The sequence below is a fragment of the Centropristis striata genome, chromosome 1, assembly GCF_030273125.1.
Source record: "Centropristis striata isolate RG_2023a ecotype Rhode Island chromosome 1, C.striata_1.0, whole genome shotgun sequence".
In the NCBI taxonomy this organism is placed as follows: Eukaryota; Metazoa; Chordata; class Actinopteri; order Perciformes; family Serranidae; genus Centropristis; species Centropristis striata.
The window spans coordinates 31,681,921-31,694,858 of NC_081517.1; positions in this window are offsets into that span (position 1 = coordinate 31,681,921).

A 12,938-nucleotide genomic window follows, 5' to 3' on the forward strand; every position below is an offset into this window, starting at 1 on the left:
ACAACCACAACAAGAATCACCACGGATTGCTTGGCTCTGTGTTCTGTGTCAACACAGTTTGCAGTCTGTGTTATCCTGCATCTATTTCTCATCCAAGCAACTAATTAGTGAGTAATGGTGCTGATTCTTCTCGATTATTATGTATAGAGTTCTGTCTCACATCAAATCTGTACTTTTCCTCCCCATTTCCCAAATATCTTTCGCATTAGTCGGGCCCAGTGAACCTCAGTATCAAGGACAATGATTCTCTTCTTGCTCTGAGGAAATGGGTGAATCAATATATTCACTGGCACACCATGGTGCTGTGGTGTCCTCGTTCTCAGGTCAATTGGTGGAAATAATTTAAGATTTTTATTTCTGTGTCTCAGACATAATAAAATATTGATAACAGCAATAAACCGAGCTTAGACACAGCCCACAAAACTCCTGCAGTTTATAAACAAACAGATTTTTCAGAACCATGTTGTGTGCTATATGTACTTTTTTTGCACAACTGCTTAAACGTTCCACTGAAAAATTTTTAAAAAATACAGAAAACAAAACAAGTTTTCTCATAGTTTTTTCTCTCTCTTTTTTTTCAGATGTATACACTTGAAAAAATACCTAAGACATTAGTAACATGTCTTTTTTTATTTTCTTTTTTTAACTTTTTGCTCATTATGACCAGATCACTATTTGGCGTTAAGGGCCCATATTTTAATTGCGCAAGCCTCTTGGGGGAACAATATCTTTGACTGGAAGGTGCAAAGCAGCTTGATGTGAACACACAAATCCGCAGCTAGATGCAAATGGTGTGTTAATTAGATAGAAACAGATAAAAAAAATAAAAAAACAGTTTGGTAAGCGGTTGATAGGATTGCATCAATCTGATGCTAATTCAGTCCTAATTCCACAGTATTTCATGTTGTAAATTCACATCATATCTTGTGACACAGCAGTGTGTGCTTGGTAATGCATATCAGGAATAAATCACAAACTGCTGATTTTTTATTTTTATTTGAAAAGGAGGCTGTGACGCACAGGATTAATGAGCCTGAAAATGTCCACACAAACAGAATATTCCTTTGAAGTCCCTGTGACTTTTATTAGACATATCCTGCTTAAAGTAGAACCAAGATGTTTTTATAAGTCAGGGACCTCACATTCAGTATCCACATACCACTGCCCATTATGTCATACAGATTATTGATGTTTCTAATGGCTTAAACTTCTGCTTAAAGATATTTCTTTTGTTTCCACCTGGTGCCGCTGCTCTATTTAGTCATAAATGGTGAGGAGGGGTGGTATCACATGAATAACAGTGACGACGACTCACACCCTCAATAAAGACCAGATGACAGCTACCCCATTGAGGTTTCCATCGAGTGCCACTGGCTCTTCAGTGTTGCCAACGAGCTTGACAGAGAATTTTGTGTGCTGGCAAATCACAGCATGAAGCTGTAGTTGAGAGATCTGTGATTTGTGTGCAGGTATCACACTGCTTGAGGCTGTAATCTTGACACTTGTAGATATTTGTAAATAGAAAACTTGCAAAAAGAACATCACAATCGCTGTGTAGTAGTGTGGCGTTTCTGTAGGGACAAGAAGCCAGTTTTCTTTCTTTCAGTTAACTTTTCTCTTATTTTTCTGTTAGAAGTTTGTTACACAGAACCATCTGACAAGCTGTCATTGGACACTGTTTGTAAAAGAGCAGGCACTTTAAAAATATTTGGCAGGTGATTGAATGAACCATCTGTCTATCACTGTCTTTTACAGCTAACTTCAACTAATCAGATAAACATAGAATATGATCATAATCAAACTCTCGGCCAAGCCAGTAACAAGAAGAGCAAAAACATCTTCTCCACCAAGAAAGAAATAACCTGATATAACTGATGCTATTGCAGCATCTACGCTAATCTCTTTAGCAGCGGCCATTTTTGCTTTGAATGAACAGTGCCCTCTTCACGTCGCCACACACACCGAAACCGCGCCTATGGCTTCCAGTGGCTCCTCTCAAGATGCTGATTGGTCCTAACTTAGACACAAATAACAAGATGGATTTTCATGTGATCTTGTAATCCCATGTGTGATTTTGAGATATCCCAAGAATCCGGCAGCTGTGCAAGGTAAGAGGTTCCACAGTTCTGTAAACTTTAAGGTAACAACCTGGATTCCACAATTCTGGGGCTTTTTTAAATGAGGTGGCAGAGAAGGGGACCAAGAACCAGTCGTTGGTGGCACAGGGGAAATCAGAAAATTCTATCAGAAATAAATACAGCGTTGACAATTGGCTTAGGAAACACTGGGTATGATTTTGAGGCTCTTGTGCAGTGCCCTGCGCCCTAATACATGTGGTATTACATGACAAATGGAATTCCAAAAGACCTAGAATCACCCCTGGGTTGTTGGGGGGGGCTACCAGAGGGTGGTAAAGATATTTCAGAAGGGGGCTGGTTTCACCCCCTGCCACCCCTCTAGACATGCCCCTGACACAATTAGGCCAAACAGTATCAGTCAGAGATGTGGACTCGAGTCAGACTAAGCAAACCCATTACGGATAAACAGCTTTCGCACATACTGGACTCTGAGAGCAGAGCTATGTAGAAATACAGCTAATAAAATGTGTTTCGCATGTCCTTGAACATTAATAAAGACATTTCTGAACAATTGTGCTCGGCCTTATACAATGCTTGTCCGAAAAGTCTCTACTGCCATGACATCCGCAGTGTAAACCATACTGCAGGTCTCTGCAAGAGTCTAATGTCTTAAATAATAACCGACTACAAGCATTTAATGTTTAAATTATTCAGTTGTTTGTTATTTCTTTCTTTTCCCTTTCCATCCTGATATCATTTTATCGTTATCGTTCTTGACTGTGGAGAAGAGGAGGTGCAAAGAACTGAGGGACAGCTACATTATAGAGAGCAGCATTGTCAGGGAGTGAACTTGTGAGTTGCATTTAGAGGCTGTGTCCCTACAGACTCCCACATTTCTGCAAAAGTTCTGCAAAGTGTCACTGCCAGCACAAAAGCCTTGTTTTCGCTCTTCAACACCCCATTATTCACAAGTTACCATCTTTTTTCTCTTCTTCTTTCTCCTGGCTTTGTTGCCATTATTAAATATTTCCACACAATTTGCCTTAAATGGCCAACTGTGAGAACAATAATCTGCATCTAGATTAAAACCACTCTCTGAAATCTTGCACACTCAGTTGTTATACCTCCCTACAGTCACGGATGAACAACACCATCGCAGGCTAATCGTTGTTACACATGGAATTTGTGGAATTGTGACTCGGATCAGACGGTGATTCAGACAGAGGCATACATATTTAGAATTTGATTCATCATCAGCCATGTTTCCACTTGAAAAAAAAAAAGATGGAATCCGTGGGTGATGTCTGAGCATTTTATGACTAAAATATGAGGAAAGAGTAGTGTTCAAAAAGATGATTAGAGGATAGAATTAGTAATTTTCTTTTTACAACATACCTTACAGTATTTGCCATAATGTGGATCATTGACTGTGCACAAACATGCCGTGGTAAATGGGATGTTAAATGTTCAAAAGGTATGTTGGGTCTGTTCCCTTGAGTCTTTTATGATATTTCACGGCTCATCATCTTGCAACACCACTTGACTTTCTATGCTTAATGCCTGCAGGAACACTTACAATGTCTTTGTATTTGAATTTCTAAGAGGCGAGGGTACTGTAGAAGGCTGAATTGAGGAAATGCATGAATGTACAAGTGTATGTGCATAAGCTTAAGTAGAGTGTGTTTGTGTTGTGGTGGTGAGGTTGAACGTGTTTGTGTGTGTCTGCGGCATGCAAAGCAAAGATGAGAGGCAGAGGTGATGCATGTTTTCCTTTTGGCTGAGGATCTCTGCCTTTAGGGGAATTCCCTCGGCAGTACCCCTCGTTGAAGCCCTGAGGCCTTATTTCACACACACACACACACACACACACACACACACACACACACACGCACACACACACACACACACACACACACACACACACACACACACAACAAATGCGCACACATACATCATGGTGCATAAATCCAAACACACACCACAACCCAGACGGATAAACATACTTTCCCCCCACATTTCATTTTCTGCTTGGTCCTATTTACGAGGAAACGTGAAAAAAGTACATTAAAAGGAGAATGCAGGACGTGTTTGAGTGACAAAAATTAAACTTTAATCTATTCCTCATTATTCTGGAGATCCGGCTAAGCATCAAATATGGGACAGACAGGTGTCACACTTGGCCTTCTTTGACAGACGACCTCCGTGACAGCTCACACACACATGCCCACAAAAGGTTTCAATATGCTAATTTGACTCTGATTGTTTGGGGGCTAGACTTTCTAACACAAGTCATCACAATCTTTGAGATAAACACATGCCTGCTCATTCTTAATAATTTCTCCGACATGATATGTTTGTATATTGCTTTGCCAAATATGTTTTGGAAGAAACATAATTAGAGTCTGAATTACTTTCACTGGAGATATTTTATTCCTCTCCCGGAAGAGAGATATTAATGCTCAGGCAGTGGATGGATGGCGTACAAAGTACAGATTTTGAAGTAGGAAACAGCAGTTTTGCATCCTTCATACTAAGGTTGTTAGCATGAATTAAAGAACAACAAACAAGGTCTATTGGGTTGATTAGTGACCTTTAGAGTTGCTGGGTCGTGCATTTTGGACAGAGGCAGCCTAGCTATTTTGTCTTGCTTCCAACCTCTGTGCAAAGTGAAGCTTACCACCTCCTTGTTGTGGCTCAGGCTGTTCTCAACTGTTTGTAGGTATACCTAAAAAAAAAAACAACACTTAAATCATAGGAAATTCGGGTAATTGTGTGCCAAGTTGTTCCATGAACCTTAACGACCTGTTAGGGAGCAATTGTCACATATTTGAAATAGTGACAGTGCAACCTCCATTTTTTTTTTACATAGAATTCTGACTCTAATCTCAGAATTCTGACTTTAATTTCAGAATTCTGATGTTAATTTTAGAATTCTGACTTGATACTCTGAATTCTGACTTGATTCGCAGAATTATTTTTAATTTCTGAATTCAACTCTAATCTCAGAATCGTGCCTTGATTCTCAGAATTTTGTGTCTAATCACAGAAATTCGACTTGATTCTCAGAATTCTGATTTGATTCACATATACTAATAGCAGAATTCGGATTTTATTCGGAGAATTCTGACTTTATTCTCAGAATTCTGACTCTTATAGCAGAATTCTGACTCGATTGTGAGAATTCTGACTCTAATCTTAGAATTCCCACTTGATTCTGTGAATTCTGACTCTAATCTGAGAATTCTGAGACACGGAATTCGTGTTTTACAAAGTTATATTACCTAAAATAACTAATAAAATACAAAAAATGCTTTAATAACAAAGAGTAGCTTTTATTCCAGATAGTGCGACATTTCCTACAAAACACATTTGCTAGAACAAATTATATGTACATGAACATAATTTTTTGAAGCCTAGGTTGTCAGTAGGGACTGCACTAAACCACAAAGGTGTCAGATATTGTAATTCGTGTGCTTGTGGAGACAGATTGTCTCTGGGACTGACTCCACTGCCTGACAACCAGGGGACGACAGTGACGCAGTCAACAAATGGAAGGGAACAAGAGAAACGAAGCAAAATAAGACAGAACGAGCTGATTGATTATCCTGAAGATTGGAATGAATGGCTGGGAGGGGTAGAGGTGGATACTCTGAGTGTGTGTTGGGGGAGAGTGGGGGTGCTGGATAGATAAATGGCATGATATGTGACACTTTCAAATTTACAATTCTGACCCCTAACTCCCTCAGCTCGTCTCTTCCTCACAGAATGACACACACACACACACACACACACACACACACACACAGACTCAAGGCACGCATGCATTGTAAATCAGGTTTGATCTGTCAGAGAAGCGTGTCTGGGCTGTCAGTCGGTAGCGTTTGAGTGTCAGATGAGTGTTTTGAGTGTCAGGAGATGAGCAAATGTATGTGTGTGTTTGTGTGTGTGTGTGTGTGAGTTGCAGGGGTTGTGCCTGCATGTTTGACTCCAATTGCTTAACAGGCGTCTGTCACTATCAAGGCTTCAGAGCTCCATCAGTGGAATCCTTACTCATTTCAGTTAAGAGCCTCATTGTCTCTGTGCGGTTTGCAGAGGTGGTGCTCTTGTATCTGTATCTGTCCAATTAGCAACTGTTTTTGTACACATAAATTCAAATATCTCTTGACGTGGGTGCGTTTCAAAGTGACAACTTCGCAAAGTTGGTAAACTGTTGTAAAATGGTCTTAAACATTACAAGAGCTGCCAGTCAGTTTTATTTTACATCGTGATGTGTAGATGATATACGCTTTTTCACATCCACATCCACATAAACACTGGGTTTTGTCTGGTCATAAGAAGGAGGAAAGCCTATTCTAAAACATGTCTACCCCAAAACTCTAGTTTTCTCCGAATTACGAATTTATCCAAAGAGCTTATTAATTAAATGTATACATAAATCATTAAAAAGTTACCTGAGGTGAGGTTTGCTAAGCATAAATTACAATTGCTGTATTTTAAAAACAACTTATATAATAAAACTGCTTCGCCTTTTCAACATAAGTTAGAATAACTCAGCAGTCTCATTGCATTTTATTTTATTTTTAACCAAGTTTTACAGAAAAATAACTTGGGGGTTTTAAAAGGTGATCTTTTGTATCATCCATTGTTGTGTATCCTGCTGAAAGATGGTCCTCATTTGCATTTAATCCCTAATTCTTTCTCATTCTGCAAAAGACATTACTTCCCATTTTCCTACCCTGCAGAGTGCACTTGACCCATCTGTTTCAATGGCACTTGTGGCTATCATTGGTCAATTTAGATGCCCTTACTGTCTTATCAAATATTAACATCACACCAATTACCCAGCCTTGGTTGACTTAGCAAAGCTTGGGATTATTTATTATTGCTGCCACCACTCGCCTCCATCCCTTTGGGGAAATTACTTAGAGCCAGCATTAACTACTGTCTACTGGTTAAGGACTGTCTACTGGCTCTTTGTGCTATGCTGCACTGCATGTCCAAGGCACTTGTCAATCAAACAGCATAGCCAGTAAATAATTAAGTCTGCTTCGGAGATTTTCTGTTTGTATTGTTTTCCCCCTCATTTGTTCGGCTATTACTGCTCATGCTAATCACCCACTTATTCTTTTGTTTGTTCTGAAACTGCTGCTGAAAAAAATTTACCATGAATCACCATATATATTGTATGGTTTGCTGTTTGCTCAGTGACTGCCTCTTTAAGTGTTACAGCACTTTTTTTTTTATCTTTAGCTGAACACTTCTTAATTCTTTCCTCCACTTTCTTCTCCCCTCTTGTCCTTCTATCTTCCCTCTCTGTTATCTCCACTTTTTCTTCTTTTTTGTCCTCAGACTACCTATATCCTTGTTTCTCCTTTACCACCTCCCCACCTCTCTCTTTAATTTGAATTTACACCTCCTATCAGTCTCTGAATCTGTCACTATTTTCTCTTTGTGTTAAACATTAATATTCCCTTCACTTTTTTCCCCTTCCTTAATTTCTTCATTTCTGTGACAGACACGAGAGCAAAGGCACAAAGCTTTTCTGTCATCCAGTGAAGGCTGATGAAGAAGAACAGGTTATAATTTTACGCTGACACTTGCACACAGGAACACACACACACACACACACACACACACACACACACACACACAGGGACACATGAACGCTTTTGATCCATGCCATCAATTATGTCAATCACATATTAAACAGCAAGTGTTATCTTAGTGCTTAATTACCAATTAACAATGAATGATTAACTGACAATTTACAGCACACAGCTAGTAGATTGAAAATGTGGGCAGAGGCAGCGAGCACAACACAAGGGCACATGGAAATTAGAAAGGATTTATGCCCATTGGTCTGTGTGTTTCTACACTACCTTCACTCACTTCTCTGTGTGTTTCTTGTACATGTGCTCTGCATGTGGGTGTGTGTGCATGTGTGCCTGATTGAGCGTGAGCTTAATCAGTTGCATTGGGTTTGTGGCGTCAGCGTGACTCCCCACCTTCATGGAGATTTATCACAGCAGAATTGTGAACGCTGTCACGTTTTATCTAAGCACGCCTGCTCCATTAATGGAGATGGGAGCGAGGACAGCTTTTCATGTCATTAGGAAAACATGATACGGCAATGATTTAAGACTTCATTGGAATTGTGCTTAATGCATTCAAAAGCCAACAATGCACAGCTACTACATAATAAGGAGATGGCATCACATCCTGTCTTTTAAACTGACAGGCTCCTGATTTACTTATCCAAAGGTGTCATATTCAACATGCAGTACTATAGCCAAATTAACTAGCTTACTTCCGAAGCCCTTTCTTTATATTCATGAGAACCTTGTTCATTCATTCAAAAAGACATATATCACTTTAGCTGACAACAAAGCAGCATGTGGTACCCATTGCAGAGGTTATTTCACCTGTGCGTCTTCAGGATTCATTTCCAGCATCATCTGCTTGAGTAATAGTGTTCAAAGTGCAGCAGTTGTGCAGCAAACAAGTACTAAAGGGGCATAAAAGTGCAGCTGTGATGGCTGAATTTGTTAGCACAATGTAGTGTGTGGTATGGGAAACTTAACATCACTGCAGTGGTTTAAGATTATTTGAATCACACACTAATTGGGTTGCTGTGTTAAAACCACTTTGATGCTGGATGCAAGTATATTTTGCAACTACATGGAGCAGTGTAGCATTGTAATATTTCTGTGTGTGGCGCATATATTTACATATTCCTTCATGGATTTAGGATTGAGTTGAAATTGAGCCCAGGAGTTTCTGCCTCTGGTGAATTTAATTTGTTATGACACTTTTCCTGCTGTAGAAGACTGAATTATCTTGTGTGCGCGCCTGCCCACTTGCACATTCACCCTTGGAGACATTCCTCAAAGCAACGACTCATTTTCAATCTTTAAATACGCTGAAAGTCAGATAGACATGCCTGAGCACACCGCACGCACACATACACACGCGCAGACACCTCTATCTATCTGCAAACAGGGCAGGTATGTAAGAACGGGTGGAGTGAGAAGCATCTCCCCCTCTCGCTCTGCAGGAGATAACACACTCTCCTTTAAACTGTCTCAAGGACTCTAAAAAGAGTGAGACAGAAACAGAAAGAGAACAACTCTACTGCCAAAATATGTCTGTTTTGAAAATCTCCCATGATTGCACACAACAGTTTGTAGTCATTTCTGGTAATTTGAAAAAAGCACTCCGACACACAGAAGGGTTGAGATAAGGTTCAAAGCAGCTGGCCACTGTGGCAACGACACATATTTATTGTGTCATGCTGAGGCTTAAGACTTAACTTTGAATTCAAAGCAATAGCCCGGCTTGTGTAACACCACTTCAGCAGCTGCACGCTAATAAGGGACATCATGTTAATATAACGCACCCACACTGGGTTTTCTCCAAGGGGACACATTTTAATAGCCTGATTTTGTTGGTAAGCAGTGTCCTCACCTGTAATACAGCAAGCGTTACTAATTCTGATGGCTGGAGAGGACAGGAGAGGAAAATCAGGGCAGACACTCAGGGTTTAGCCAGTAGTTCCATGTGTGGATCCAGAGTTTTAAGGAGGATTTTACCACTTAACTACTTTGAACCATCACCACAGGTCTGGGTTCTATGAATAGGATTGACCTTTTCTGCTTTGTCTCAACTTGCCTTCATCACAATTTTTCTCTCTGAGTTCCTGTGCAGAGCTGAACTGACAAAGCAAACACACCTTTCTCAGATGAATTCATTTGAAGAAACAGACAATTGGCCTCATGCATGAACCATTCACACTCACAGATTTGATCTTAAAATGTGCATAAGAGCAGTTAAAAAAATTAATTCAGCTCAGTCTGAACCACATTTAACCCACACGCAACTTAACTTGTGTTTTGTACCTTGAAATATCAATTTAATATCATTAAAAAATGAACAGTTTAATCATTATTGCACTACATTATCACCTTTAAACAAAAATACATCTTCAGAGATTGGGGAAATTTGCTACAACTATGGCTTATAACACCACTTACAAAACCCTCAGACCCAGCTGACGGTGCTCTATATCTAAAAACTGACATGCACTCAATGGTGAAGGACAATATCTTTATACAGAAAGGATGGTGTATGCCTACACACAGCAGGTGGCAAGCTTTTATTACTGTCTAAAAAAGTGTGCAAAATAAACATGGCCTGCTGTGTTCTGCACAACATCGCAATGCTTTGTGGTGTGCCACCACCTGAAGACATGAGGATGACTGTTTCGTTGGACCTGACCAAAGACATGGACTCATTTCACTCATAACTTTTGGGTTTTTTGTTTGTTTTTTTGCTGCCATTAGGTGGTGGCAATTTCCTTCATTGCCTTTTCTTTTTTTCTTTTGTTTGAGTCTAACATTACCTGTCAAATGTCAGTGATGTCTTCATTTATGGTTTGGACACACCACTTAAGTCTGCTACCCTTATATGGGCTCATATATAAATTGCCAGGTGCACGCATTCAATTTAAGATCAATCACCTACATCAACATACTTAGGTGGGTAAGAACAGACTTGGCAACCAGTGCAGGTTTCATGAATCCCACATAGGATTATTGCTTGTAATAATAAGAAAACACAATATTTTCACTGTCCCCTCTAATGTTTCAGTCTTCAGTCTATAGCTGGCTAAAAGGTGAATCTTTAATCCAGCGGTTGCCAAACGTCTTCTGCTTTTTTAAACACAAATATTTTCATATTATGATCTGCAAAAAGTGAAATGTTTTTTACATTATAATTCATGTTTATAAATCTGATTCCAGAGCAAAAAGTAAAATGTATCTGGGTGAGTGGTTGTATTAGCAGAATGCTAATAATGTTTGGTGTGATACAAGCCTTGAGAACGAAAATTCAGTCTGTGCTGAGATTGCCTCGTCATGGCTCTTACCAGAGTTTGATTGACATTCAGAGTCTGGGCCAGGACTGACTGCCATACGACTCTTACCTCTGATGTCACATGCAAAATGACAGTAACTAGCAGTTCTAGGCACGCTTACATTGCCAACAGCCACAGTGCTGACAGAGCTAAAATAATTTATTGGGGTTATGTTCTAGCTCCAGCTGAATGGGGCAACCTGCCTGATAACACTGTGTAGCCACTGTGGGTTGGCCAGCGTTATCAGCAGTACTTACCGCTCCAACAGTACCGACAGGGTTAATGAAGGTTAGCTCACAATCACGAGAGCAACCTAGCATCTGCAATGACACCTTCCAAACCCACGCTGGTAATTAGCTATCAAGTGGGACATGGACACAGGTTCAACAGATTGAAAGGGAGGGACTCACATACACTCACATGCATGTAGAAAACCACTCATCTTCATTTGGAGGACTTTTTCGACATATCTAATTTTTTGGGTGATAAAATGTCAGTGTTGTCTGTACAGCTTTTTTCCACATGTGCAAGTATGTGAAAGTGACTGCAAGTACCTCAACTTGAAAAAAACAATGCTTACCTCAATACTTCTTTGCATTATTGATGTATACATATTTTGTTTGGATTTATAAACGCATTGGTAAGACTTTGATTAAGACCCTTTAGTTTTACTGCCAGTTACATTTTATATTCCAGCAGACGAAAAGCAAACAAACTAAAAACCTGACAATAACACTCGCTAAAATCTGCATATTTTATGAACCATGCCGAGCTCCAGATTTTGTGGGAGATAATTAAATCCAAAATGAGTCCAAACTCTAACCATCATTGGAGATCAGGCTGATTGAATTGATTTTTCCTCCTGCATACCATAATAGGCAGCAGCTATACTTGACAGCACACTGTTGGGATCTGCAGTCGACTCTGTGCTGTTGTCATTGTAAATTTAATGAGGAGAATACTAGCATTATTCGAGTATAAGAATCAATTTTTGAGATTTATGTATTGGTTCAGAATCTTACAAGACAAGAATTTAAATTATTTTTTGAACTGAATTCCCTCATCCTTTACATTATTTCAGCCTTTGAAGATACAGTATCACTAACACTGACCTGCTAGTTCACTGACTCACTCCCTCACTGCAGATCTGCATATCTGCAAAAACACTCATACATTGATTCAATAAAAGGAAAATGAAACAATGCACAAACACAATTATGAGGCAAAAATGTGATATGAAGCAAAAAATACACACGCACACACACTCACACCGCTCCCTGCATGGATTCAATTGCCTCTGTGTTTGTAATTATGGCTCTGCAGGAAGTAGAACGGAGCACCTGGGTGCCCTGCAGTGGAATACACTCTGAGTGAACTCTGTATGTTAAAACCTTTCTAATCTGGGAAATAAAGCTTGAACTACTCGTGTGCCTGGACAGTTAAATTCTAATTCAAATACCAAGATGGAATGGATTTCAAATATTTATGCATTCCCAAGTGGACTCTTTTTGCTGTGGAGATAGATTTACTCGCATACTAAAAAGAAACAATGACATTCAAAAGATTACAGATAATTAACACAAGGGTTTTATGCTGCTGCTTATTTGTGTTTTGGCTATATAGCAATATAAAGCACTTAATGTATTCAGTACACTAGAGAAGAAGCATTTCTAAACGAAAAATATGAAAAAGCTTACTTATCCACACATTTATGTTTGGATGTTATCATGTTTAAGGGGTCTTTATCTACACTTCACTTCTTCTTCTTTTTTACTTTCTCTCATTCGACTTTACACTAGTGTTGAAGTGGATTTTTCAATGTCAGGGGTAGAGGCTTTCAGTTGGAATTGCTTTGCACATTTCATAAGGAAAAAAATAGGTTTGTCTAATGTTTTGTATTTTCACTGAAATTGCAGTTTCACTGTGTGGGCAATATGTGTTTCTGCAGT